Raw genomic sequence first — 26,735 nt, forward strand, 5'->3', positions numbered from 1 at the left:
TTTTTATTTATCAAGAAGAATTAACTGGTAAGGAATAGTTGTCTAAGGAACATCTTATATAGATTAGAGCCATTATAATATTATCTCTGCCTTCCCTATTAGATCTCACTATACAACCTTCATGACAAGGGTTCAAGGTTGCAACAAGTAGCATCTGCAATATGAAGCAGTACAGAGAATATAGATTTTCAAGGAAAGAGACATAAAGCTGTCCTTGGTGGAGCAGGGGTATCTAACTGGGAGGAAAAGTGGACATTCTGCAAGAATACTCTTAGCTACCAACAGTATCATCTACCATTTTTGGAGATTGCCTGGTCATGGGGACCAGGCCAGTGGCAGACCTAGGGAAGACCAAGGGTGTGGTATCTGGGGTGGAAAAGCAGGACCAGGGACTTAAGATTAGCTACTAGATACTCTTACTCAAAGACAGGAAGCCATTACCAAGGCTAATCTCCCCAGGTACTTAGAACTTCTGATTTAACAAGTCTGACTTCAGGATCTCTGTGTTTTAATACTTTCTTGTTTTCCTGGCCCTAACAATGAGTGGCTTCTGCTTTGCCTGGTGGGCCTCTCTGCTGCCACTGGAGGCTCTCCTGAATACGCTTCCTTTATTGGCAGTACTTGGCAGAGTTTATGGAGTATTTAGGAAATACTGAACTTACAACAGTAAGCAACAATCCAACTCTTCCTGGAGCAGCTTTGGCTTGGAAACTTTCTGCCATGATTGCTACTGAGGCCACTTAGGCCAGGCCCTTGTGTAGAAAAAAAAATAGTTGTTCCTTTCTTAAGGTCCATGGACCAGAGATATCCCAATGTCCAAGGGCACGTGGTAGGGGAGACTTTGTACACAACTACCCATCTGTAGAAAAAGAGGATATATTGGAATACTTTCCAAGTCTACATCTCCTTCTCCAGAGCTTCCTAGGGAGATATTACAGACAGGGACATAGGCACCTATTTCTACTCATTGGTTAGTAGAAAGAAAATGGAACATGTTCAGAGTATTTGATCTGTATGCCCCTCTAATACATTTGGGACCCTATGGAATTCCTATTCATATAGGTCTAAGATTCAGAAAAAAAAAAATCACCAGAGTAGATGTTCCTATTGATCTACTTTTTTTCTAATTTGTAATCTGTAAGCAAAGCCAATCCATACTTATAGTGAATTACTTACTACATGTAAACATGTAATGCAGTTTTTCCACAGCCTGTTTATGTCACAGCAACTGAAAAAGGAAAACAAATGTAGGGGGCCTAGAGCTTGCTGGGATACAGAAAGAAGCTGACAGGGAGGGGCCAGCTCTCTGCGCCTCCCTCTCCCATGTTTCTCTCTCTCTCTCTCTCTCTCTCTCTCTCTCTCTCTCTCGTTTTCTTTCTTCCTTCCTTCCTTCCTTTCTTTCTTTCTTTCTTTCTTTCTTTCTTTCTTTCTTTCTTTCTTTCTTTCTTTCTTTCTTCCTTGCTTCCTTCCTTCCTTGCTTCCTTCCTTCCTTGCTTCCTTCCTTCCTTCCTTCCTTCCTTCCTTCCTTCCTTCCTTTCTCTCTTTCTTTCTCTCTTTCCTTCTTTCTGTCTTTCTGTCTCTCTCTGTCTCTCTCTGTCTCTCTCTGTCTCTGTCTCTCTCTCTTTTTCTATTTTTTTGGTTACTCTGACTAGATCTAGAATAACATGGTGAAAACAGTGGGAAGACTGAAAGACTGAGCATCCCTGCCTTCTTGAAAATATTTTGAAGTTTATTGATTATTAATTTTTTTTCTGTTTTTTTTTTCAAGACTGGGTTTCTCTGTGTAGCTCTGGCTGTCCTGGAACTCACTCTGTAGACCAGGTTGGTCTCGAACTCAGAAATCTGCCTACCTCTGCCTCTCAAGTGTTTTAGCTGTAGGCTTTTTCACATTTCTTTTCTTTCGTTAGGATGGCACCCTACAGTGTCTGTTTTGTTTTAGTCATGTGTCAAATGCTTTTCCCATATATATTGAGACTTCTCTCTCTCTCTCTCTCTCTCTCTCTCTCTCTCTCTCTCTCTCTCTCTCTCTCTCTCTCTCTCTTTCTCTCTGCTAGCCTGTTATATCATGTTAATTGGCTGTCATGAATTGAACATTCCCTCCATCCTTAGGATTCATTTTAAGTGAACATGATATTTGATCATTTAATTATGTTTTTGTGTTTGGCTTGCGTTCCATTAAGGCCTTTAACGTCAAAGAAGCTACCTGAGTAACTGTCTTTTCATAAAGTATCTCCCATGCTTTTGGTGACCTATGATAAAAGTCAGATATATCTTGAAATGGTTTCTGTATTTAGAAAGTGATCGAGAACAATTAGTTTTGAGTCTTTGTTTTGTGTCTTTGATTTTCTTTTTATAAAATTCATCTTTATATTCAACATTATAAAAATAGGAAGGGGTTGTTGACAAGATTTTTCATCATTCTTACTGCTTACCCTCTTTTGAATTAGCCTGTCTATACTTTCTGTTTCTTCTTCATCCAGTATTGTCTCAGTTTTTCTTTTCTGAGAGTTCATCCATTTATTCTGTTGCTCAGTTTGTTAAGAGTGTTCATATCATAGTATTTTAATATCCATTTTATGCCTGAGACATCCTGTGTATCTCCTTAGACTTAATTTTTCTTCGTGCTTTTAAGATTTGATCATTCCCATCATAGAAAATTTACATCAGTTTTATTTTTAAAGTGGTTCTGTTGCCCACTTTTTTACTTTCCTTTTTGTTTTGTTCTGATCTTTACTGTTGCATTCCCTCTGCTAATGTGGGGCTTTGTTCTCTCTTCTTAGTAGACATTAATGCTTCATTTACAGTAACGGATAGCACATCTGGAGAGAAGGTCAATAACGGAACCGTCCACTTGAGCAGCAGTGTAGGCCAAATGGTTTTAGCTGGCATTGACAGAGCTCTCCCCTCAGCAGATGAAGAATGCTTGTTCTTCTCAAGCACACTTACAGGGTCCTCCAGAATAAATCATAAACGAGTCATGGAACAATCCCGGGTGATTGTAAAGGTTTTAAATCACTCAGTGTATCTTTTCTAGCTACCGTGTATTACAGGTAGAATTGAATAAAAATAAGTAAAATGGGAGAATTTATAAGGATGTAGAAATTGAAGAATCATTTAGCAATCACAAGGAGCAAATAGAAAAGCATGAGAAATTTAAAAAGTATCTCATGTGAATGAAAACTTACCAATATGCATGGATTTCACCAAAAAGCTTTCAGAAAAAGACAATGTAAAGGGGAGTGCCTACATTAGAAAGAAATGAAACCTCAAAAATTAACAGTAACAATGAAACCCAAAACTGATGTGTTAAACACAGATCTACGGCTTAAATAAGTAAAACTGAAGCTCTAATTACTAGTTGTGATCTTGCATATGTTACCTAGCTTGCATGTCTATAAAGTAGAACTAAGAAATGTGACTGCATCATAGGACTGCTGGTAATCTTCACTGAGAAAATAGCATGCTAGTTAGCATCATAGACACAGTTAATAAAACTTCATGTCTCTCCGTTTCTTCTTGGAAGGTAAACCCGTGCTCTTTTCTACCTGAGCTCACACTAGTATCCCAGTGAGGACTCTCTCCTTTAAAAATAATTTTTAAAAGTGTATTTATTTTTATCTTATCTGTAGGGCTGGTTTTGCCTCTGTTTATAGATGTGTACCATGTAGATGCTGTGACTGAAGAAGAAAGGATGCATTGAGCCCTCTGGAGGGGAAATTACAGTGTCAGCCTCCATGTGGATGAGGGAACTGCCTGGGTCCCTTGCAAAGAAGGAAGTCCTCTTCTTTGCTGGGCTGTGTCTCCAGACCTCCAATGAGGACTCATTTTCCCTGAAAAGAGGATAAAACTACAGGACCACTTATGTCTCCTGTGCCCCCGTACATTTGAGGACCATGAGTTCCTTTCCTAGCAGTGTGCATGGCTTCCTGACACGGTACATACATTCCTGGCATGCTTGCATTTGTCACATAATTACACGTTGTGCATGAAAACACTCACTAATCTTCCACAGCTGCAGCTTGCAGTGTCTAGTAGGATCTCATCAGATTTCTTTCCTTCTATTTTAATTATGAAATTCTACCATGAATTAACTATTTGAGTGTCCATTTCACTGACTGTTTTCACCGGTCTCTTCCTGGAAATTTCCATCATGTCATGGCTCTGATCTAAAATGTTATAGTTCATGATTTCCTCAGAGAGGACTGTTTTTATCATTTGTTTGTTTGGTGTGTGTGTGTGTGTGTGTGTGTGTGTGCGTGCTCATGCGCACACATTCTTTTTTTTCCTCTTGTGCTGGAATCAGAATGATATTTGATATTTGCTCAGACTAATTTCAAGCAATTTATGGATAAGTCTGAAGTAGTCTTCATGAAGCAAATCTCCTTTTCCCTATCAGTGTGTGTCTTAGTTATATCTTAAAATTAATTTTTGTCATAATGGTGTTGCCAGGGAAGCAACATGATGATCTTTAATTTGACGCTGTACAGGCAGTAGCATTGGTTATGCACTTCATTACTGCTAGGTAAGGCATCCTTGCCGTAAAGCCCCAGCTTTTGTTCTGATTCCTTTGTTCCTTCTCAAAGCCTTTGCTATCTTCTATCATTTTTGGTTCTGTCATAGGCATTTATCAACAATGTTTAGAGTGTGCCAGAAGGATTTTAAAAAATTTAAAAATCTAGACTAAGTTGGCTTTGTTTTACATTATTCCTCAGGGGGGGGAAAAGTTAGTGGAATTTAAGATTAAGATTCTGTCTTAGTCACTGCTCTGTTGCTCTGAAGAGACAGATGACCAAGACAACTTTTATAAAAGAAAACGTTGAATTAAGGACTGGCTTATAGTTTTAGAGGGTCAATCCACTATTATCATGACAGGGAGCATGGATGCAGACAGGCAGACATTGATCTGGAGAAATAGCTGAGCAGACAGAGAGAGGGATGGAGAGAGAGAGGGGGAGGGGGCTACTGTGGGTTTTTGAATTCTCAAAGTCCACTCCTAGAGACATACCACCTCCAACAAGGTCACACCTACTCCCAACAAGACCACACTTAATCTAGGCCTAACCTCTATAAGGCTACACTAATGTTTCTCAAACACAGTACCAATTATGACTAAACATTCAAAATACTGGCCTTTGTAGACTATTTTAATTCAAAGAACCACAGGTTCCATGACTCATTTCCACCTATGCATAGAGCCAATTGTTAAATGCAGGATTACGTTTTGTAGTTCTCATTTAATATTGTAATTATTTAATAAACATTTGTGTCATAAGGTACAATCTATGTGCTCATTTTGTAAACTGCCTCAGTATATAAACAGTAGTTTTAGATTTTTTTGCAGTAATTTTTGCTTTCAATGTGCAGGTTGATGAAGAGGAAATATCCAGAACAGCACTGTGCTCAATTTAATTTCAGAACACACTGTTCATCTCAGTATCTCTAAGATAATTAATAGCAGTCTGAATTCATAATCTACCTTAGAGCTTCAAAAGCACTCACACTGAGAGTCTGTTATCTGTTCTGACCACAACTCAGCACCATGTAATGGCTATTAGTGCTATCTTCCGTTTCTAGATGTCCAAACAGAGGTCAGACAAGTTAAAAGTGTCATTCAACATACTCAATTAACTCGTAATGAAAAGACTGCATCTCAAATCTAAGTGTATGATGACATATTCTTCTGTGGACTGTATCATATTTCCATTTTAGTTTTAAAAATTAGTTGTGCAGTTTTCCTAGATGCAAATGAAAGAAGCCAACTCATATTTATGGGCTAAAATATATTCCCTGGGAAACAAACACCTTAGTAATATTTCTCTCAATTTCATAATGAGAATATTTGCAATTTGCTTTGGTAAGTGCTGCAGATATTCATACTTATAGATAGCAGAAAAGAAAAGAAAATGCCCTGCTCTGCCATCCAATGGAGAAGCACCTTGCTTTCTTACTTGGCTCTAAGTAACTGTAGCTTGGAAACTTTATAATTTCATGCCCAGGCTCACAATGTCCTTTCAAACTGAATATAAAATATATGGTTATCATTGTATCTAAATTAAAACAATTTTCCTTGTGTTTTAACATTTTTTATGAAGTGTATTTTTAATTCTCTTGAAGCTTTATAGATGAAAATAAATGAAAACTTGTCTCTGCATCACTCATAGTTCTTCATCTCTAGGTCACTAAGTTAATCACTGCTGTAAAGAATTTTCCCTCTTCAGGTAGCATCAATCTCACAAGTTCCTGGGATTTAATGTGGATATCTTTTTGGAAGACTTTTAATTTCCTGACTACTTCACCTACTTAGTATTTGTTTTCCGGTATAGTTCTCTAGATTTATTAAAATGGGTACACATGTCTACACATAGCCATTTATCTTTTCCATAGTTCTGTGATCTAGTTAGTCCTAACATCATCCCCACTGTCAAGAATAGACATATAGTGCATCCTTGGCTGAGTCCCAGGAGGATTCCCTCTGGCTTTCTGGTGCTTTCATTCTGTGGTGTATACAGAGAGGTAGGTCTTGCATTCTCCATGTTGCTCTCTCATGTCGTGATGTAAAGCTGGGATCTTACAGTCATCTTCCTATATCTAATGGGTTAGACAGTCATGTGAAGGAGAATAAAGCCCAGGGAATGAAATACATTTGATCCAGAACTAGGTTAAGTCAACCCTGAGGCCTACAAAATTTATAGATTTCCAGTCATAGGTTTCAGTGCATTGTGTTAACAATTAAGGAGATTTGAGCTAGGTTTTTTTCCTTGAAAATTCAAGTACAACATGGCTTAAATGTATGATTTTTGCAAAATACTTTGGAATTAAGTTGTTAGGTGATGGGAGTCATTGATTGTTTTGGGATTCAAAACCTCACTTTGAGCAACATCAATATTATTGGTTAGAAGTAGAGAAGTGGTGTAGTGTAGTTACTCACATGGCCTGTAGGAACATTTCTCTGGAAAAAGAAAAATGACTGTCCCAAGAGGAAAACCATGTGTGTTCTACTACAGATGGTTCAGAAAAGGAGAGAACTTAGATCACATCAACCTTTACAAAAAAAACCCAAGACTTGCTAATCGACCTTTAATCTTTGCTCTTAAATATTAGCATATAATTCAGTATTTCGATTTTCTGAAGAAGGATTTTAATAGGAAAATAATGATCTTGAAAACAGTATGAGGGAACCAGAAAAAGCAGGAAAATCCTGACACTTAAAATGTGCAAATACGTATGCAATTTAATATTTTCAGGAAGATTAAAAACATGCTTTGCAGAGCACTAAAAAGAATAAGGTTCTTCATTTTTTTAAATGAAATAAAAAAGACCTTTTAAAATGTAAGAACATATTGATAAAATATACAAATTAAAAAGTTAGAAGGTCAGCTAGGAAAGCCTCCCAGAAAGTACAAGCAAGGAAAGGGGGATATATGGAAACAGAAGCAAGAATCAGAGTCTGCCTGTAGAGCAGTGTTTGGATGGGACAATGTCCAGAGAGGGGGGCTGAGAAAAATAAAAGGTGGGAATAATGATAGAAAATACTTCAAGATCTTCCTAAAAATGACACAGTGCGATTCAAAACTGAAAACCTACTACATATCTAGTACTTTCATGAAAATGGAGTGTATATTAAAGCCATCATTGTGAAACTCCATAACACTAAGACAAAGAAAAATCAATTTCCTGTATGCTCCCAGATAGAAAAGAGAAAACTTAAAACAAAATCCCACCATAGTTTTCCAGTAGAATGCCAGGAATATAAACAAATCAGAACTTTCAAATACTATAGTGGAAGAATTTAGAACCATGGGAGCATCTACAATTCCGACACTTACTGTTTGTTTTCAATCTTTGTTTCTTTCCTGTTAATGTTAATTTGAATAGAGTTTCAGATGTATTGTGTCTCATTGTCTTAAAAGGTACCCACTCACCACTAACAGTGGGAGTGGGGGTGTTCCCTACTCTTTTTATCTGCTCTTAGACCCTTTTATACCTGCTGGGTTGCCTTGCCCAGCCTTGATATGAGGGTTTGTGCCTAGTCTAATTGAGCTTGTTATACTGTATTTGGTAGATGTTCCTTGGGGAACTGTTCATTTCTGAAGGAAAACAGAGGAGGATTAGATGTGGGAGAGAGGTGGGAATGGGGAGAATGGCAAGGATGGAGGACAAATTGTGGTTGGGATGTATTCAAAACAAACAAACAAACAATTAAAAAGATACCAGCTAGGCAACTTTCTTGGATGTTGCTGGGTGTTATTTTTTGATAAATGAATTAACAAAGGAAACAAAATAAAAAAGTATGAAATTCTAACCACCGAGAAATGATGAGATAGGATTCTGCTGACAGGAGACTTCAGAGTGACATCTGGGCACTAAGCAGAGAAAGCAACCATTCCTGCTTTCTGTTCAATCAGAAACTAGTAGGAATTAAGAAAATTCTATTGGTGGAATATGTAAAGTGTATGCATATTTTGAAACTAAGTAGGGGTGAGTTTTTATTAAGTGCTTACTGAATTAACCTGATCAATATTAAGCAGGAAAATAGGAAAATATAATATTCTTTAAGATGTTGCTGTGTATGAGTAGTTATAATGATACGAAAAATAATGAATAGTGATTTAGGCAAAATTAAAAATGACCAGTTGTATTAGTCAGGGTTCTCTAGTGTCACAGAACTTATGGAATGTCTCTCTATCTTGAGGGAATTTTATTGTGAAGATTTACATTCTGTAGTACAACTAACCCAACAATGGTCAACTGTGAATAGGAGGTGCAAGAATATAGTAGTTGCTCAGTCAGTCCCACGAGGCTAGTTGTTTCAGCTGGTCTTCTGTAGAAGTAGGTTCCAACAGATGTGTTGGCTAGTAAGTGCAAGCAGGTAAAGAAGTTACTTAATAAATATGTTTAAGTGCTGACAGCAGTCAATTCTAACCATCCAAAATGGAAAACTAGGTATGCTATGTAAAGTGATGAAGGTAAATACCAAACCAGTCATACAAGAACACTTTAAATAGAGTGATGGGGAAAGGGGTACAGTACTACCTTCTTGGAAATAAGCATAGCTCTGGATCATAACATGAATGTGTTGGATACTATTAAAAATACTGTGAACATAAGTATTAAGGAAGGAGATTTATAGCACTTGACTGTGGGTTTGAGATAGAGAAGACAGAGAAAAATAAGCATTGCTTCAAGGTTTTGATAACTTCTGCATGAAGAGGTGTCCTGGGCCAAGAGGAAGCATAGCCCAGGTCTCCATTCTTACCCAAACTTTAATAATGACTGGGGCATAACTGTAAGACAGATAGTATAGCCAACCATCAATCAGTATTATAATGTGGAGCTCAAGACAGGGCACTGGCCATGAGGTAAATTTTAGAGGTAGTAGAGATGAATGCTTTTGTTTGTTTGTTTGTCTATAAATAATTAGAAAGCAAATTACAAATAGAAAGGGGGCAGTGTCTGGAGCCTGGCAAAACCACTCTATGTGGCAATTACTGAATAACAGATGGCAATTACTGAAAATAAATCAATGAATTAGAAGCCATCACCTTAGTGGGAAATTTAGGAAAGTATTGGTGTAGAAAGCAAGAAAGGAAGACTTTTCTACACCAAGGATGCATTCAGAGCTGCTGCATGTTACTCGGGCTTCATAAGGTCAGAACTGAATGATGGTATAGGTTACAGTCATTTCATATGAATGCATAACTAGATAACTTGGTGCTATTGTCATACATTTGCTTTAGCTGTTTTAAATCTCAGTGTGTTGCTGCTCTTTACTGTACTCACACAAAACCAGGTGAAAGGCCAGCTGGGTGGCTCGGTGGGTAAAGGGCTTGCATTGAAGAAGTGAGTTCAACAGTGGATCACAGCAGGAAAGGAGAGAACTAACTGACTTCTGGAAGTCATTCTGTGATTCCATACATTAGCCGTGGGACAAACATATCTGCACTCACATATCATGCTCACATGCATATATACACACAAATGCACACAGACACACAGACTTATATACATATACACACATACACACACATATCACAATACATACAGCCACATATCACACACACAAATTAAATTTAAAAATGAGTAGGTTCATCTTTGAGTTAATGCTGGGGCCCTGTATAGCTAAGCAAATTAGTGGGCATTGTACATTTTTTAATATTTCATTATCTAATTTGGTTATATTTTTGATTTGCTTAAGACCAAAGGAAAAGAGGGTTTCAAAGGCTGGGGTATAACTCAGCAGGAATGCTTGCCTCAGAAGTCCTTAGATTCTATTCCCAGAACCATAAAAAAAAAAAAATAAGACAAAACAAACAGACAAAAAAAAATCAAGGAACAAGAAAACAAAAACAAAAACAAAAACAAAACACAGAAGTATATAAGAGCATGTCAAGATCTTGGCAAAATTACCAAATTCAATCCACGAGCCATACTCATGAACACAAATAGTTCCATAATCATTTTATTCTTTTTTTAAAAACTAAGTAACATATTAAGGTAAAGCATTATTAATGGCATTAATGCCAATCTCCTAGTAATATATTATATGAAGGTATAGATGGCCATGACAGCTATAAACAGAGGTTCTACTTCCCTTTTCCTTTTTTTAATTACAAAACCCCACATCATTGTGGGTAGCGTTTGCAAAGGCAAGCTGTTCTTTCCCACAGCACGTGCATGCTGGCTCCTGCTTTAATGTGCATTAACCTTGCAATACTCAGAATATGGTTAAGGGATCAGCCATGCGCGCATCGCCGGAAACCTTGTAAAAGGTTTTACAAGGTTTTTTTAAATTTTAAATTTTAAAAAATTTTAAATTTAAAAAATTTAAATTAAATTTAAAAATTTTAAATTTAAAATTGTAATTTTAAAAAAAATACAGGCTTTTGAGCCCCTATCTCAGAACAATAGAATTTCAATCTGTATTTTAATAAGGTCCCCAGGTATTTCATACAGACATTAAGCTTTAGAAACACCTCATTAACAGATTTTGATTCCAACTTCTAATTTCTTAGACCTACATTCCCTGAGTTCTTGCTAACTACTTTGAAATGATCAGTAGGTGTAATTTTAGCCACAGTCTGGGAAAATGGTTTTCCTGCATTACAGATATGAAAACTGAGATGCAAAGAGATGATACAATATTCCTACGAGAGCAGCCATGAAGACCCCAGATCTAACTTTAAGTATTTGAGTTATAAGTACTTTTCTTTGAACAAGACAGTTGGTACCTTCCCAAAGCTTTACTTGTGGCTGCGTCCCATAGAAGTCCAGGGTCTTTTTTAGAGATTCAACGATTTGTTTCATAGTGGGTTTTACTCTTAAATTCTAAAAATGATTTATTATGAAGTACACAGTCTTCTCTTTTTCAGTCCAAAAGGAGAAATTGTTTTGTTTTGCTTTGTTTTATTTTACTTGTCTTTCAGGTGTAGTCTAAGGTTTTTGTTATGGTTGGTTGGGCCTGGATTTTATTTTGTTTTGTTTTGTTCTGTTTTATTTTCTGAAATGGAACATCAAGTGGAACCAAATGACAGATATTAGATAGTTCCAATGTGAACTTGTCATAATTTTTTAGTAAAATTAATTTGTAACATTTAATCACTAATGCACATCAACTAATATTTGAGTATAGTTAAGTACAAATACATGGGTTTTGGTGCATAGTTTTGCTCTTACTTATATGAAAAGATGTTAAGAGCCAGTAGACCAGGGCATCTGCTGTGAAATAATGTCTTCTATAAATGATAGGGAAGCCTTACTCATGAAATCTCAAAAATATGGTTACCTAAACAAAACCTTCAGTACACCACTATTAGATGGCATGTCAGGGTGGATGAGGAAATTTCATATGACCCAACACCTATATGAAGAGCTACAGGAAATAAAAGTGTCTACTGAGAGAAAGAGATCAGTAATATCCAGGTCTGAGTCCTCTGATAGATTATCTACTCCCAAGTGGCCAGCCCTCCATAAAACACATAAAACACATGTGGGCAACAGTATGTGGATGCAGTAGACTATATGCAACACTTGGGCGTGCCCATACACGTGTGCATGTGTGCACACACACACACACACACACGCATGTATACATGCATGCACACACACATACACCTGCACATGAACACACAAGTATAATTAAAGAAAGTTACAACAGGAATTTGAGAGCAGTTTGGGGACACTGGAGAAGGGGGAAAAAGAGGCATGGAAATGATGTAAGTACAGTTTGCATATAAAATTCTCAATTTTAAATTAAAAGATGTTTTATTTTTGAAAATAAATCTGAAACACCTTAATTTACCTAACAAAGATAAATTAGGAAAAATCACTTTAGAAAATTTAAGTGTAGAACACTTTATGATGTATATCCTAGCTGATGTGAAATCAATACTGTTTTGATCTTTGGTCCATGATGCACCCCACCAGATATACTGGATTTCAAGGATAGGATGATTCTAATGGTGTCACAGGTAATTTGAGAGATGAGAGGTGATCTGGGCTGTCATCACTATGCTAAAAGGCATCGTATTTAAGCATCCGTACACAAATATGTGTACAAACACACATCCTGCCTCGTAACTGGCAGAAGACGCTGTCGTTTTATTTTGTATTTAGCGTGTGAGGCACTTAACGCATCTCTATGTTGCACTGAACACTGGTATCTTATTATGTTGCTTGCTTACCCTCTGTGTGAAATTGTTCAACAGCACCTATCATTTGCTGACTATTCTTTTTCAACAATGATTACAGTCACAGCCTGACTCAGCAACTGGGGCATACTTTTTAGAAAGGTTGTATACCAATTCAATGTAAAAATAGATTAACATATTTTCTAGATGCACTTCAAATCTATGAACCTGAGGCTTCGTTTTCCATAAATTAATTAAATGCCAAGGGAATTAACACTGAGGAAACACTGTACATTCTTAGGTGCAAGTGTCAATTAAAGCTTGCAGAACTGCAGCTCAGTCACAGAGGTCATTACAAAGCCTTTAAAAACAAAGCTGCAATCTGCTAAGTTATCAGCAAGGAACCTGGTGCTGAGCACTGTTAAATGTAAATGCCAAAATTAATTGACTTGCCATACATTACCTTTTCAGAATCCCATATTGGCTGGCAAATTTTCTGTTTTTCTACCCCAAGGTAAATGGAAATGAGGATATAATGCCCACATGGATATTGTTCAGTTGTTGTCATAGGCATTTCCTATTTATTCTCCTTTTTCTAGTGATATTTATTCTCCTTTTTCTAGTGATATTTATTCTCCTTTTTCTAGTGAGTAACTGAAGTCATTTATAAAGCATACAAGCATCCTTAAGGACTGAGGCTCAGGAGAATCTACTGATAGTGCTTCCTGCCACCCAGCTTGCCTTTGTCACATCAGGCACCCATACAACTACTTTCCTACCAGTAAATATTTGGAATATGGATAGTGTAGAATTCAGGAAATTAGTAGGGATTCCTACTAGGAAATGAGAAAGCCTTCACTCACTAGAAAGTTGCATAGGCTCCCTCAGTCTACATTTTATCATTTGAAAAATGGATTAGAAGATAATAAAATGTTATTCATGGAAGTACTTTGTAAATTTGTCAACCTTTGTGCAAATGTTCTCATTTTAGTGTTAGAGGTAGCTGTCTTTGTGGAGTGAGAGATGATATGTTAGTGTCAAATAATCACTAAAACTATTGTGAAGATGTGTTCAAAATAAATCTCCAAATATCCATGCCTGCTTAGGATGAATAATTTAGTAATCAGAGGTATCAATATGTTCCATAATTATTTTTTAAAAGATTTATTTATTTTATATATAAGTACACATTAGCTGTCTTCAGACACAACAGAGGAGGGTATCAGGTCCATTACAGATGGTTGTGAGCCACCATGTGGTTGCTGGGGAGTGAGCTCAGGATCTCTGGAAGAGCAGCCAGTGCTCTTAACCACTGAGCCTTCTTTCCAGCCCATGTTCCATACTTTATAATGGGACCTCATAAAGTTGCAAAGCTTCTGCAAGGCAAAAGACACTGTCAATAAGACAAAAAGACCACCAACAGATTGGGAAAGGATCTTTACCTATCCTAAATCAAATAGGGGACTAATATCCAATATATATAAATAACTCAAGAAGGTGGACTCCAGAAAATCAAATTACCCCATTAAAAAATGGGGCTCAGAGCTGAACAAAGAATTCTCACCTGAGGAATACCGAATGGCTGAGAAGCACCTGAAAAAATGTTCAACATCCTTAATCATCAGGGAAATGCAAATCAAAACAACCCTGAGATTCCACCTCACACCAGTCAGAACGGCTAAGATCAAAAATTCAAGTGACAGCAGATGCTGGCAAGGATGTGGAGAAAGAGGAACACTCCTCCTCCATTGTTGGTGGGATTGCAAGCTTGTACAACCACTCTGGAAATCAGTCTGGTGGTTCCTCAGGAAATTGGACATAGTACTACTGGAGGATCCCACAATACCTCTCCTGGGCATATATCCAGAAGATGTCCCAACTGGTAAGGACACATGCTCCACTATGTTCATAACAGCCTTATTTATAATAGCCAGAAGCTGGAAAGAACCCAGATGCCCCTCAACAGAGGAATGGATACAGAAAATGCGGTACATTTACACAATGGAGTACTACTCAGCTATTAAAATGAATGAATTTATGAAATTCCTAGGCAAATGGATGGACCTAGAGGGCATCATCCTGAGTGAGGTAACCCAATCACAAAGGAACTCACACAATATGTACTCACTGATAAGTGGATATTAGCCCAGAAACTTAGGATACCCAAGATATAAGATACAATTTGCTAAACGCATGAAACTCAAGAAGAATGAAGACCAAAGTGTGGACACTTTGCCCTTTCTTAGAATTGGGAACAAAACACCCATGGAAGGAGTTACAGAGACAAAGTTTGGAGCTGTGATGAAAGGATGAACCATCTAGAGACTGCCATATCCAGGGATCCAATCCATAATCAGCTTCCAAACGCTGACACCATTGCATACACTAGCAAGATTTTGCTGAAAGGACCCAGATATAGCTGTCTCTTGTGAGACTATGCCGGGGACTAGCAAACACAGAAGTGGATGCTCACAGTCACAGTCAGCTATTGCATGGATCACAGGGCCCCCAATGGAGGAGCTAGAGAAAATACCCAAGGAGCTAAAGGGATCTGTAATCCTGTAGGTGGAACAACAATATGAACTAACCAGTACCCCCCTGGAGCTCGTGTCTCTAGCTGCATATGAATCAGAATATGGCCTAGTTGGCCATCAGTGGAAAGAGAGGCCCTTTGGTTGTGCAAACTTTATATGCCTCAGTACAGCGGAGCGACAGGGCCAAGGGGTGGGAGTGGGTGGGTGGGGGAGTCTGTTGGGGAGCGTGTGGGGAACTTTTGGGATAGCATTGGAAATGTAAATGAAATAAATACTCAATTGAAAAAAAGAAATTCAACAAAAATAACATTTTAGAAATGAAGACTAGAATTGAAGGTAATGAGAGGACAAAACTAGACACGTTTATTTTTCCTTCCCTCCATTCTTTTTTTGTTTGTTTTTTGTTTTGTTTGGCTTTTCTTTTCCTTTTTTTTTTAATAAGATTTATTTATTTATTACATGTAAGTACACTGTAGCTGTCTTCAGACACTCCAGAAGAGGGCGTCAGATCGAGTTACAGATGGTTATGAGCCACCATGTGGTTGCTGGGATTTGAACTCTGAACCTTCGGAAGGGCAGTCGGGTGCTCTTACCCACTGAGCCATCTCACCAGCCCTCCATTCTTTTTTGAATGACAGGTGATTATCTAGTGTAGTTATATAAAATGAAACAGAATAAATAAAGTATGTGGAAGATTGCATAAATATGTGCCACCAGGCTTTGATAGAGAGAAATTGTTAGTGTTGACGTTAGGGTGAGCCAACAAATTATTCATTTCAGCTTATTCTTCTTCATAAGGGATCCTTGGGTCTCAGGTACGAATCATCTGACAAATATAGCTTAGACTAACTAACAGAGTTAGGAAAAACGCAGGAAGAACAAGTTAGATAGGAATTTGAACCAAGAGTGGGCCTTAATCCAGGGCAGGCATTTTTGGTTACTCCTGCAGGCTCTGTGCCAACATTGTATCAACATAGCTTGCAGGCAAGTCACCATTGTACACAGAAGTGTTTGTAGCCTGCTTGGCTTTTCTCCTTTGGTAGCATGCAGAGTAACTACCAGTTCAATGGTGAAGTTTATTCTGTAGAGGTAAAGGTGCTAGGAAGACTTGACCTGTGTTTGTCAGAAATTAATTGACCAACACCTCATGTTTTTTTTTTTTTTCTTGAAATTTCAACTAGAGAGAACATCCGATCTTTCAAAAGGAAATGTACCCAGCTGTATGGCCAATTTCTCAAACTGAACCTTGTAATTCAGGGATATTCAGGATGGAAAAAATAGAAAGAAAAACCAAGCAAATAAATAAAAGTAAACAACCAGTTATATTTTATCCCTAAAACTTGTCTTACAGAGGTGAAAAAAAAATAAGGACATTTTTAGACAGTATGAAGTCAGGGTACTTTATAAAGTTTGTCTTCTAGAAATACCAAACTTGAATTTGATACTCAGAACATCAAATTGATTGATGTAATGATCCTGAGTTGGTACATGTACTAGATCTAACAAATGTGGAGATGGTAAAATTTTCATGTCAAATTTATAAACAAGTATGGCAATGTATTTAGCTAAAACCAACTAGAAGGTTAGACATTCATCTCTTTGTTTTATGCTATTCCCTTGAAAATTACAAAAATAAAAAGATCTACAAAATGTGTGTCCTTGTGAGTACCTTAGCACTGTTTCTAAAGCTAACTTTATGATCATACAATTAATCTCTTATATATGATTCCTTTGAAATCCACAAAAAAACCCAGAATATCTTATGCTTTAGTATGTGTTTGACAAATCAAGTCCTCAATTGAGTCTCAGTGTAACATGTGGAGTGTGGGAAAGACTACAGTGAAAAATGAAAGACCTCTATATGAAATGCTTATTTGCTGCTGTTATATGTTTCGATACAACTGTTTTTTTTTTTTAGGAAGTAGTCCATTCTTTCAGAAAAAAATTGAAGCCAAAATATGAAATGCTTGAAGTATTTGCACATTTCTTCAGAAATAGTGCTGATAAACTGTTTGTTCATTGAGCATAATTCCTATGGACATAGTTCTCTAGCCAGTTTCATACTTCAGATGTGTGAGCAGAAGAGTTTGAGGTAAGTCAGTAAGAATAGGCACCACTCCCTGAACTTGAAATAATCTTGAAATAATGACAATAGGATCTATCTTGTAAATTGGGAACTCATCATATTTACAGAATACATTTGATATATACTGTGTCTCTCTGTAGGGTATGTGTGCATTGTGTAAGAATGAGGTATATGCACATGTGTACATATGGAGACTGGGGTATTATGTAAATATGGTGTATGTTTATAGGTGTGCATGTGGAGGCAGGGGTATTTCCTACCTTGTTCCTCTTTAACTGAGATCGGGTCTGTCCCTGACCTTGGGGATGGGCTTGTAATTAACAAGCACAGGGGTCATCCTTTCTCCTCCCTAATACAGCTAGGGTTATGTAAGTGTGTGGGCATTCTTGCATTTTAGATCATATCTGAACTCATGTCCTCTTAATTATGTATTATGTGATTTGATCTTATCTGCTCTTTACATATTTTCCATTTATATTAAGTTATACTGATATATAACTGATATATTTCTTAAAAATGAAGAAAATAAATATGTATGTAGTTATTTTACTATTATATTTTAGAAAACTTTCAGTACAGTACAGCATCACCTGGAAAATAGAAAGTTCCCAGACCTCTTTGGAAGAACTTTTGGTGATAAAAATTTGTTCTGTATCTGAAATGTTTGTAAACCTATTGTGCATTAGTGCAGCTTGGAAGCCAGCATTAACCCCAGATACGTTTCATTCCAACTCTTTAGGGCTAATATTTATGTAATTATTACAAGTGTGACAACTTACAGCCTGAGTAGGAAATCCACAAAAGAGCTAGAGAACTCAGCTGATGATGGCTGACTCCTGGGAATGCTGAGCCAGGGTGGAGCATGCAAAAGTCTGGCTGATTATGCATAAGAGTGAGCTGCATGTGTCATAATCTGAGGCCGCAGAATGTGATAAAGTAGACAGAATCAGTGTGGTGAAATATGTATACCAAGATGGGAAAACTGGAATCCTTAGATTCTACTTAGCCTGTTTGAGATGACTTAAGAAAATATTTCTTGATCCAAAGTAACGCTTCAAACTGTGTTTAGGTGGCTCTATCTGAACCCACATTTTTCTCTGATTCATTTAATTACAAATGAGGTTGCTCCACCTATAGGGTTGCAGGTCCCTTTAGCTCCTTGGGTAATTTCTCTAGCTCCTCCACTGGGAGCCCTGTGATCCATCCAATAGCTGACTGTGAGCATCCACTTCTGTGTTTGCTAGGCCCCGGCCTAGTCTCACAAGAGACAGATATATCTGGGTCCTTTCAGCAAAATCTTGCTAGTGTATGCAATGGTGTCAGCGTTTGGAAGCTGATTATGCGATGGATCCCTGGATATGGCAGTCTCTAGATGGTCTATCCTTTTGTCACAGCTCCAAACTTTGTCTCTGTAACTCCTTCCATGGATGTTTTGTTCCCAATTCTAAGACGAGACATATGGATCAAAAGATGGCCTAGTCGGCCATCACTGGAAAGAGAGGCCCATTGGACTTGCAAACTTTATATGCCCCAGTACAGGGGAACGCCAGGGCCAAAAAGTGGGAGTGGGTGGGTAGGGGAGTGGGGGGGGAGGGTATGGGGGACTTTTGGGATAGCATTGGAAATGTAATTGAGGAAAATAACCAATAAAAATATTAAAAATTAAAAAAAAAACAAAAAAAAAACAAAAAAAAAAAACAAATGAGGTTGCTTAAAGGAAACATGAGCAGGCATAATTGCTTCTTTGGGAATTTAGAATTAGGACACAAATCTGAGTCAGCTGTTGGGGAACACAGTGGTTTTGGGTTGAGCAATCCAAGCACTGACAAAATGTTGAGTTGTGACGAAAGTTTAAAAAAATCCCATTTTAAGAAAAATATCAACGACAATACAATGATAGAAACAAAATTTCCCACGGTTCCCAACAGAGAAAAGAAACTTCTGACAGAACCATGGAGGTAGCCATTGGTGAGACTCATTCCTCACCTCTCTCAACTCTCCTGCACAATTGCTCCTTTCCCCACAGTGTTCCTTCCCCGCAAAAGAAATCCCAGTTGTAGTTGAGCTGATGGATAGGTTTATTTTTTTTTTAACCTGAACTTGTCCTAAGATAGTATGGTTAAGCCAGTCCTGGAATACTTTAGCAGCTGGTAATTCACGTGCTTTACTATGTATTGGGATCATTTAGCTTCAAACAATAAGCATGTCCAGGGTTCACTGCAGAACATTATGATATTCAGAGGGTAGAATTTAGCAATGACAGTCTTTTTTAAGACTTCCCATGGAATTGTGAAGTTTACCTGGATTGAGAAGCTTTCATATGTCATAGTATGAAAATAAGATCTTCTGACATAATCACTTGTCATTTTTATCTGATATAGTATTAGTTATACTTAAACTGTCATGATTTTTGGTATAATATGTTAATAAAATGCGTTTTAACACTGATAATCATAATCTCAAAAGATATAGTTACAAGTACCATACGTGCTAAAGTTGAAATCATGAAAGATAAAAATTTCTACCACTTACATCCCTAAAATAAACAGTTTAAATTATTAAAATCCTAAATGTTGAACACTTATAGGCTAAAATATTGCTCAGACATATAATGTATATATACATAATTCATATAATATATATCTATATAGTACTTATGACTGTACATAGAATACTTGGTTTATTTCACATAGAACAAATATATCAAGAAACCTGGCATTATTTGGGGTGTATCAGTGAAGGTTCTTTCTAGCAGAGTGTGAATCTTAATGGACCAGGCTGAAAGAGAAAAGTATCTGAGGGCAGGGACACACCATCTTATTTTCTAAGAGCCTAGAAAGAACAAATAATATGGATTTTCCAGCCTGTCTTATGACAAATCAGAATCTAGATCTCTGTGTTGATGGTTGACCTTTTGTTTTTAAAGCACGTGCCAGGGGCCCAGCTTTTGCCTATTATGTTTCAGATAAGTACAGTTTCAATGCTCACTGCAGAGAATTGCCAATCATGGTGACATGATGATTCATTTTTATATTTGAACTACTCTTTATGAATAATTTACCTGATCTGATCATTACTTTTAGGCCTGTGTGATTATTATTATTGTGTATGTGTGTGTGTGTGTGTGTGTGTGTGTGTGTGTGTGTGCTTAAGTTTGCAAACATTTGTCTTATCATTAATTAGCTTTATTGTGTAAAGTAGCCTATGGAATATCCTGTCATGCCTTATGTTTCAATGAATCTTAAGAGAAACAGTGGCAAAAATTCATTAAGTTGGAGTTTATTTAGGCTGATCGGGAAAAAATACGATATCAGGAAAGTTAACGTGCTTAAAGGTCTTACAGAACTCAAACTAATGATTAAAGGCAAAACTACTAGTTGGGAAGGGGATTGCATCAGGGTTTTCTCAATAATTAGTCTTTGTGCTAATGCTATACAAAAGTGTGGTTCCCATAAGAAAGGATGTAGAGAGGGCAGGAATATGGAAGCCTTGGAACAGAATGGGAGTTGGACAATGTGGTGGTTCTCTCATGTCCAGGATATGTCAGAGTGTTGTGTCCGGCCAGCAGATCACAGCCTGGGTTCTAGCCTGGAAAGGCATTTTGGAAACCTGGAAGAGAAGAGGGGCTAGGTGGCGAGAGAATGAAATGTAGCTAAGACAACATTCTGATCAAAGCTCCATTTTACTTTTTTCAGACACTCAGTTATAAAGGAAGGGGGAGGGAACCCGATTTCCCGCCAAGTAACTTGGGGTCCAGTAGCAGGACGAACACGTGTGTGCCTCTAAGCAGCAAAGCAACAGGGTCCAGCAGTGGGCGTGGCAGAACGAATGAGCAGGAAACTCCACCCTAGAGCAAGCAGGTTCCAGGGTGGGGGAAGGGAAACCACATCAGAGTACTGCAAACTAATATGTAGCAGGTCACACAGCATCATATCTTGATATACAAGTTGACATAGCTGAAGCCCACATGGAATCTTGTGAACTTTCAGCGTGGTGTCTTGAGGGAATGTCAGTCTACCTTTGAGGTTTAGTTTTAATTTTTCTTTATTAGTCAAATAAATCCTGTCTTAAAGAGGCAGATTATTATCTGTTAAAGATTTTCCCCCAGAATTAGTGTTTGGGAATTTTGACATTTCAGAATCTTAGCCTCAAGGGATCTGAGGCATTTCAGATTTTTGTTTTTTATTCTTCTCTCATACAATCCATCTGGACCGCAGCCTCCCCTTTCTTCTCTCCTCCCAGCCCAGTCCTACCTTCTCTCTTCCCCAGATCCACTGCTCCTGCATTTCACCTTCAGAAAAGAGCTGGCCTCCAAGGGATGTTGGGTTTATGCCTAGTCTTATTGAATCTTGATAAAGCATTTCTGATTTTAACATTTATAAATTCCATCATTTGGGACTGTGATGTATGGGGCTAAATCACTTATAAGGTATGGTTTTTCTGCTCAGAAAGTTGTATGAATATTTAATTGTAATTACTTAGCATAGGAAATTTGACTATAAATTTATCATTCAGATTCTGATGAACAATAAGTTGTTTTTAACTCTTATTATTATATATCAAAAATACAATAAAATAGAAGCAGATATTTTTACTATAATGGAAGATAATAATATTGTGTCATTCAAGAGATGAATGACACAATATTATTGGAAAAGTAAAGAGCGAGATTCGATACATCCCAGAAACATAACAGAATTTTCTCGTTCCACCCTTTGAATTTCTGTGGCTGTTGTGCTTTGAATGTGGATGAAATAGTAATCCTTGGTTCTTTGAGTGGTCACTCTTCTTTACTATATGTTTCTTATTCAGAGTGACCCATTTAAGTTTCATGAACTTTCCAACCTCCCAATTTAGATAATATTCTGTTCATTTATTTTCAGTTATACATTTGATATAAAAGTGTATGTTTGAAGAATCTTCTCTGTGACATACTCATGGCTCCAGCTGCATATGTAGCAGAGGATGGCCTAGTCGGTCATCAGTGGGAGGAGAGGCTCTTGGTCCTGTGAAAGTTCTATGCCCCAGTATAGGGGAATGCTAGGGCTAGGAAGTGGGAGTGGGTGGGTTGGGGGGCAGGGGGAGGGATAAGGGGATAGGGGATTTTCAGAGGGGAAACTAGGAAAGAGGATAACATTTGAAATGTAAATTAAAAATATCTAATACAAAATTAAAAAAAATACTTTATTTCTGGAGCATTACCTTTGGCAGGCAATGAAAAGAGCGCGAGTTAATTTTTAAATTATATTTTATTCTATTTGAATATTAATTAGAGTACCACATTTTTATGAAAAGTGAGGAAATAAGACCGGTAAAAGTTATTACTTACTAATAATTGTTTATAATAGAAACACTAGATATTTTGATTATGGCTTCTCATAACATAGATTTTGAGAACCAGGATCACTCACGTAAGGAATAGGTTTATGGAAAGATAAGGGCAGGTATCTTAAGGATCAGTTCCCAGGAATTCCAAGTACAAGAAAATCAAAACCTAATAAGTTAGCCCCCTTTTCCATTCATCCTAAGAACAAGATAAGTACAGTATTTTTCCATTCTACAGACTTAAAGATTTCTTTTGACAGAACAAGTTGTTAGAGCATTAGAGAAGATTACCAGAGTAGGTTATTAAACATTTTCCTAAGGCCCTGAAACAGAATCAATTTTCCATGTCTTCAGAGGGCAAGCTTTCTCCAATGAAGTCACGATGCCCTGGCCTCTCATTGCTCTTTCATCTGGCCTGCCCTCAAATTGCTATATGTAAGGAGAAAATATAGCCCAGCTTTTATTGCTGTACTGGCAAGATAAAGGAATAGTTAATAAATACAGGACAAAAACAATAGCTCACAACCAAACATGCACATAAATTATGCTTGGGATATGCTGTGGTATATGTATAGTCTTCTAGCTTTGTATTTGTTGCTCTTGATTTTTTAGACAAGGAAATGTGGTTCCATTTTACTAGTGCTATTCAGATGTCTTTTTACAGAGTATCATACGACTCTAAGATGCTAAACTGTTGGGTGCTATATTATTGTACTCTCTCCTCTGTCAAACAACCAAGACATGCCCAGGCTAGATCTTTCAGCTGTGGAGTAACAGGAGCAATGCTTGTGGATGTATACAATATAGCAGATGCGATGAGAAGAACTTAGGTATGCATACATATACTTATATATGCAGTGCATGTGTTATTGGTTCTCTGCGACATATGATAGAAAGGTTTTTAGACTCATATTTAGAAATTCTAGTCCATAACTGTCCAGCTGTGTTGATTGGGCTTTCAATGTATATCTTTACTGCAACCTTTGACAGAGGCATGAGATCCACCTCGACAAGGAAATGGAAGAGAAAGAACAAAGAAGAGTACTGTAACTCCCTCCAAGGGCATACCCAAGTGACCTCAAGCCTCCCAGGAAAGGATCCCTCAGAAAAGGCTCTACTGACTCCTTAGAGTAGCATGGGGTGCAAAAGAGCTCTTAACACCTGAGCCCTTAAGGAACATTTAACATCAACTAGGATTCTACCCTTGGATCCAGGTTGATCTTCTTCACTCTTGTATTGCAGAATTGATTTAATATATATTCCCAAATTCCCAAGTCTTCACCTCCAAGGGTATTCTTAAATTCAACTGAAGGATCTCCTCTCAGATGCAAGACAGAATCTTAAACCATGAGCACCTGTACAAAATATCATCTTCTATGATGCAGAGTAAACATTTCTATTTCAAATGTAGGAACAAGAAAGTATCAAGGATAACCAAACTAAAGTAAACCCAAAGTCTAAGACTACAAACATGAAATTCAGTAGCTACAGTTTTAGTATCTAGGGTAACTGTAATAGGAAAGGAACTCTGATTAGCTTTGGCAGCTATGGCCCTATGGCCTTGCTGGATGCCACACACAAATCCATTGTCAAGACTTGCTTGGTCTAGGCTGTTAGGCAGATGTGTGAGTCATGGATGGATCCTGGACTGTCTTCGTGATGGTATAACTTTAGACAAGCTGTGTTTAGCAGCTGAGCAGTTAGCTGAAGGATCTGGCAGCTGGGATCCACCAATAGCAGTCCTGGTAGCTGGGGTGACAATGATTCATTGCATGAATATCTGGGTGGTCCATCAGTGTCTTTCAGAGAAGACAAATTATGTCATCTTTATCTTCTTACTCAAGAGATTTATAGAATTCTCACATTGTGCCGGGCGGTAAACAAAATTCAGGTAGAAAACTGGTAAAGCTCCTATCACACATTGTAAAAGTGCAGGGAATGAATGAACGAACGGAGTTATATTACGGTGGGCATGTTGGGATTTACCCAGATTGTTTAAGGGTATTATCAGTATCTTGACAGTTCTAGTGGGTAGAGTGGTGTGGGTATAGACACACAAATAGCAATGAATCATTAAGAGCTTATGGTTTGGTTCTTTGTGAAAAGTAGATAGGTAAGTTCCCTTAAAAAAACAAAAAACAAAAAACAAAACTTCAATAGCTCATACATAAACACACCTTCAGTTCACATTTAGGCATCCTCCCCTTCCACACAGATAGTTGATTCTCAATCCAGTACATTCAGAGAACATTTACTGTGTTCATTGTAATAAATTTATAGACTACAAGTAAAACTGACCTTCTAAGTGATTGACATTGTGGAAGGCTTACTGACATTGTGGATTATCAGTTTAGATCGTATAACACCCTTATTCAAATTACTTAGGTTTCCTGTATTTTAATTCCCTAAGTCTGGCAGCTCTGTTTGTATAATGTATTAAGAATTTTCAAGTAGCTTCTCAGACTATGCTAAACAAATTAAAAAAAAAAAAGAATTGGCTAGTAGCATGTGAACTGACACCAATGGAAATGTAAGGTCTGCCAAATATATAACTTATGTTGATGGACGCGACTGGATGTGAGTTAAAGTAAGCTAAATCAATGCATGCTGAGCCAGTCTGCCTGGGAGATGTTGCCCAGTCTCAGATGTGGAATCTCATTACTGTCCACCGTGTCTTCCCAGGTGAGAACAGACATGAAAAGATAGTTTTAATGAGTGTAGAGGTGTACCTGGCAGATGGTTCAGCAGTTTTTGGTGCCAAACTGGAAAAAAATTTGTAGTTAACACTTGACTAAATCTCTAAATCGTCCTCCAGGCCACCTGCTAGTGATTGTGGAAGACTGGCTCTGGTGTCAGGATGGGAAATGCTGTGGAATAAAGAACTAGGAGTAGCTTGCCTGAGTTGCCTATGACTAGATAGATCTCTAGGGTGGCTGTAGGCCAGAGAAGACATTGGCAAGAGTTTGATCACACAAGTAAAAATGTCTATTAACCATGCAGAAGATGACCAGCACATCTGTCTGCTACTGGACAAGCACAGGAGAAAGCAGTCCAGCCCATAAAATTCACAAGTACTCCTTTAAGCATCAGAGTGAAAACTTCCAATTAAGGTATTAGTTCATGGCATGAAGAATTAGTAGAACTCAGACAGAGGTGGCTTTTTAGTATCTGTCCTTAGTTCTTTCTGTCAAAGGGAAAATGCATGTCATGGATACCTTCAGTTCTTCCTTATCAAATATAAATATAAAGAGATTACAAAGTAAAGTAGGAGATACCACAAATAAGTTGATTTTTTTTTCAAGTTTCTGGCAGGGATCTCTATGGCCATGTCCTATTGTACTCTCTCTTTTCCTTCTGTAAGTATCTATATGTTCTTTGTCCAAATTAATGGTTTGGAATATATTTTTCTTGATTAGATCTCTTTCAGTAGGAAGAGAGGGGGAAAACACTTGAAATCCGAACTGCTTGCATTGAAATTGATTTCCTTATTGAGTATTCAGGAGTATTTAATTAAAGCTTAGTTGTACTGTAATTTTCTTTTAAAATTGATGAAGGCTGTGTAAATAGACATCACGCACATCATTCCATTGTTTACAGATGCTTCTCCGTTATTGGAAAACAAATTTACTTAAGAGAACACATGCATTTCATAGTTGTAAATTTACTTAACAGCGCATTTTAGTATCAGGTTGTCAGGTAGTCTGAATTTGAATTGTACTTTCACTGTTTATTTGCAATGAGAACTTGAGAAGTGCTAACTTAACTGTCATAATCTCTCAGCTCATTGTGACTTTAATTTTAATTTCTTTGGTGATTAAAATGGTGAATGTTGTTGATATTGGGCATTTTTCATATGTTTTGTAATTGGAATGCCTACATTTAAGAAATGTTTATTCTAGATTTTTCCATATTTTAACAATATGTGTTTTATCTTGTTACCATCAAGTTCCCTATATTGTAGGTACTATCTCACGCGTTGCTTATGAATACTTCCTCAGTAGGTGAATTGTGTCTTTACTTTCTTATTTATTGTACTGTACAGAGGTGTTTTAGCTTTTATTTAGTTCTGTTTGCCTGTTTTTGTTTTCATTGCCCATGTTTTGAGTTCAGTTCAAGAAATCTGCACAAGCTAAAGACCATGATCTTTTTCTGCTGTTTACTTCT

At 37.3% G+C, this 26,735-nt stretch overlaps 1 protein-coding gene across 1 annotated transcript in view; it reads left to right on the top strand.

Moving 5' to 3' along the window:
* The window catches only part of Mei4 (meiotic double-stranded break formation protein 4), a 150,852-nt gene that overhangs the window by 56,928 nt on the left and 67,189 nt on the right, over positions 1-26,735 (top strand). The window lies entirely within an intron of this gene.

Source organism: Mus caroli, unplaced genomic scaffold, assembly GCF_978045245.1.
Source record: "Mus caroli unplaced genomic scaffold, Mus_caroli_1 scaffold_11, whole genome shotgun sequence".
In the NCBI taxonomy this organism is placed as follows: Eukaryota; Metazoa; Chordata; class Mammalia; order Rodentia; family Muridae; genus Mus; species Mus caroli.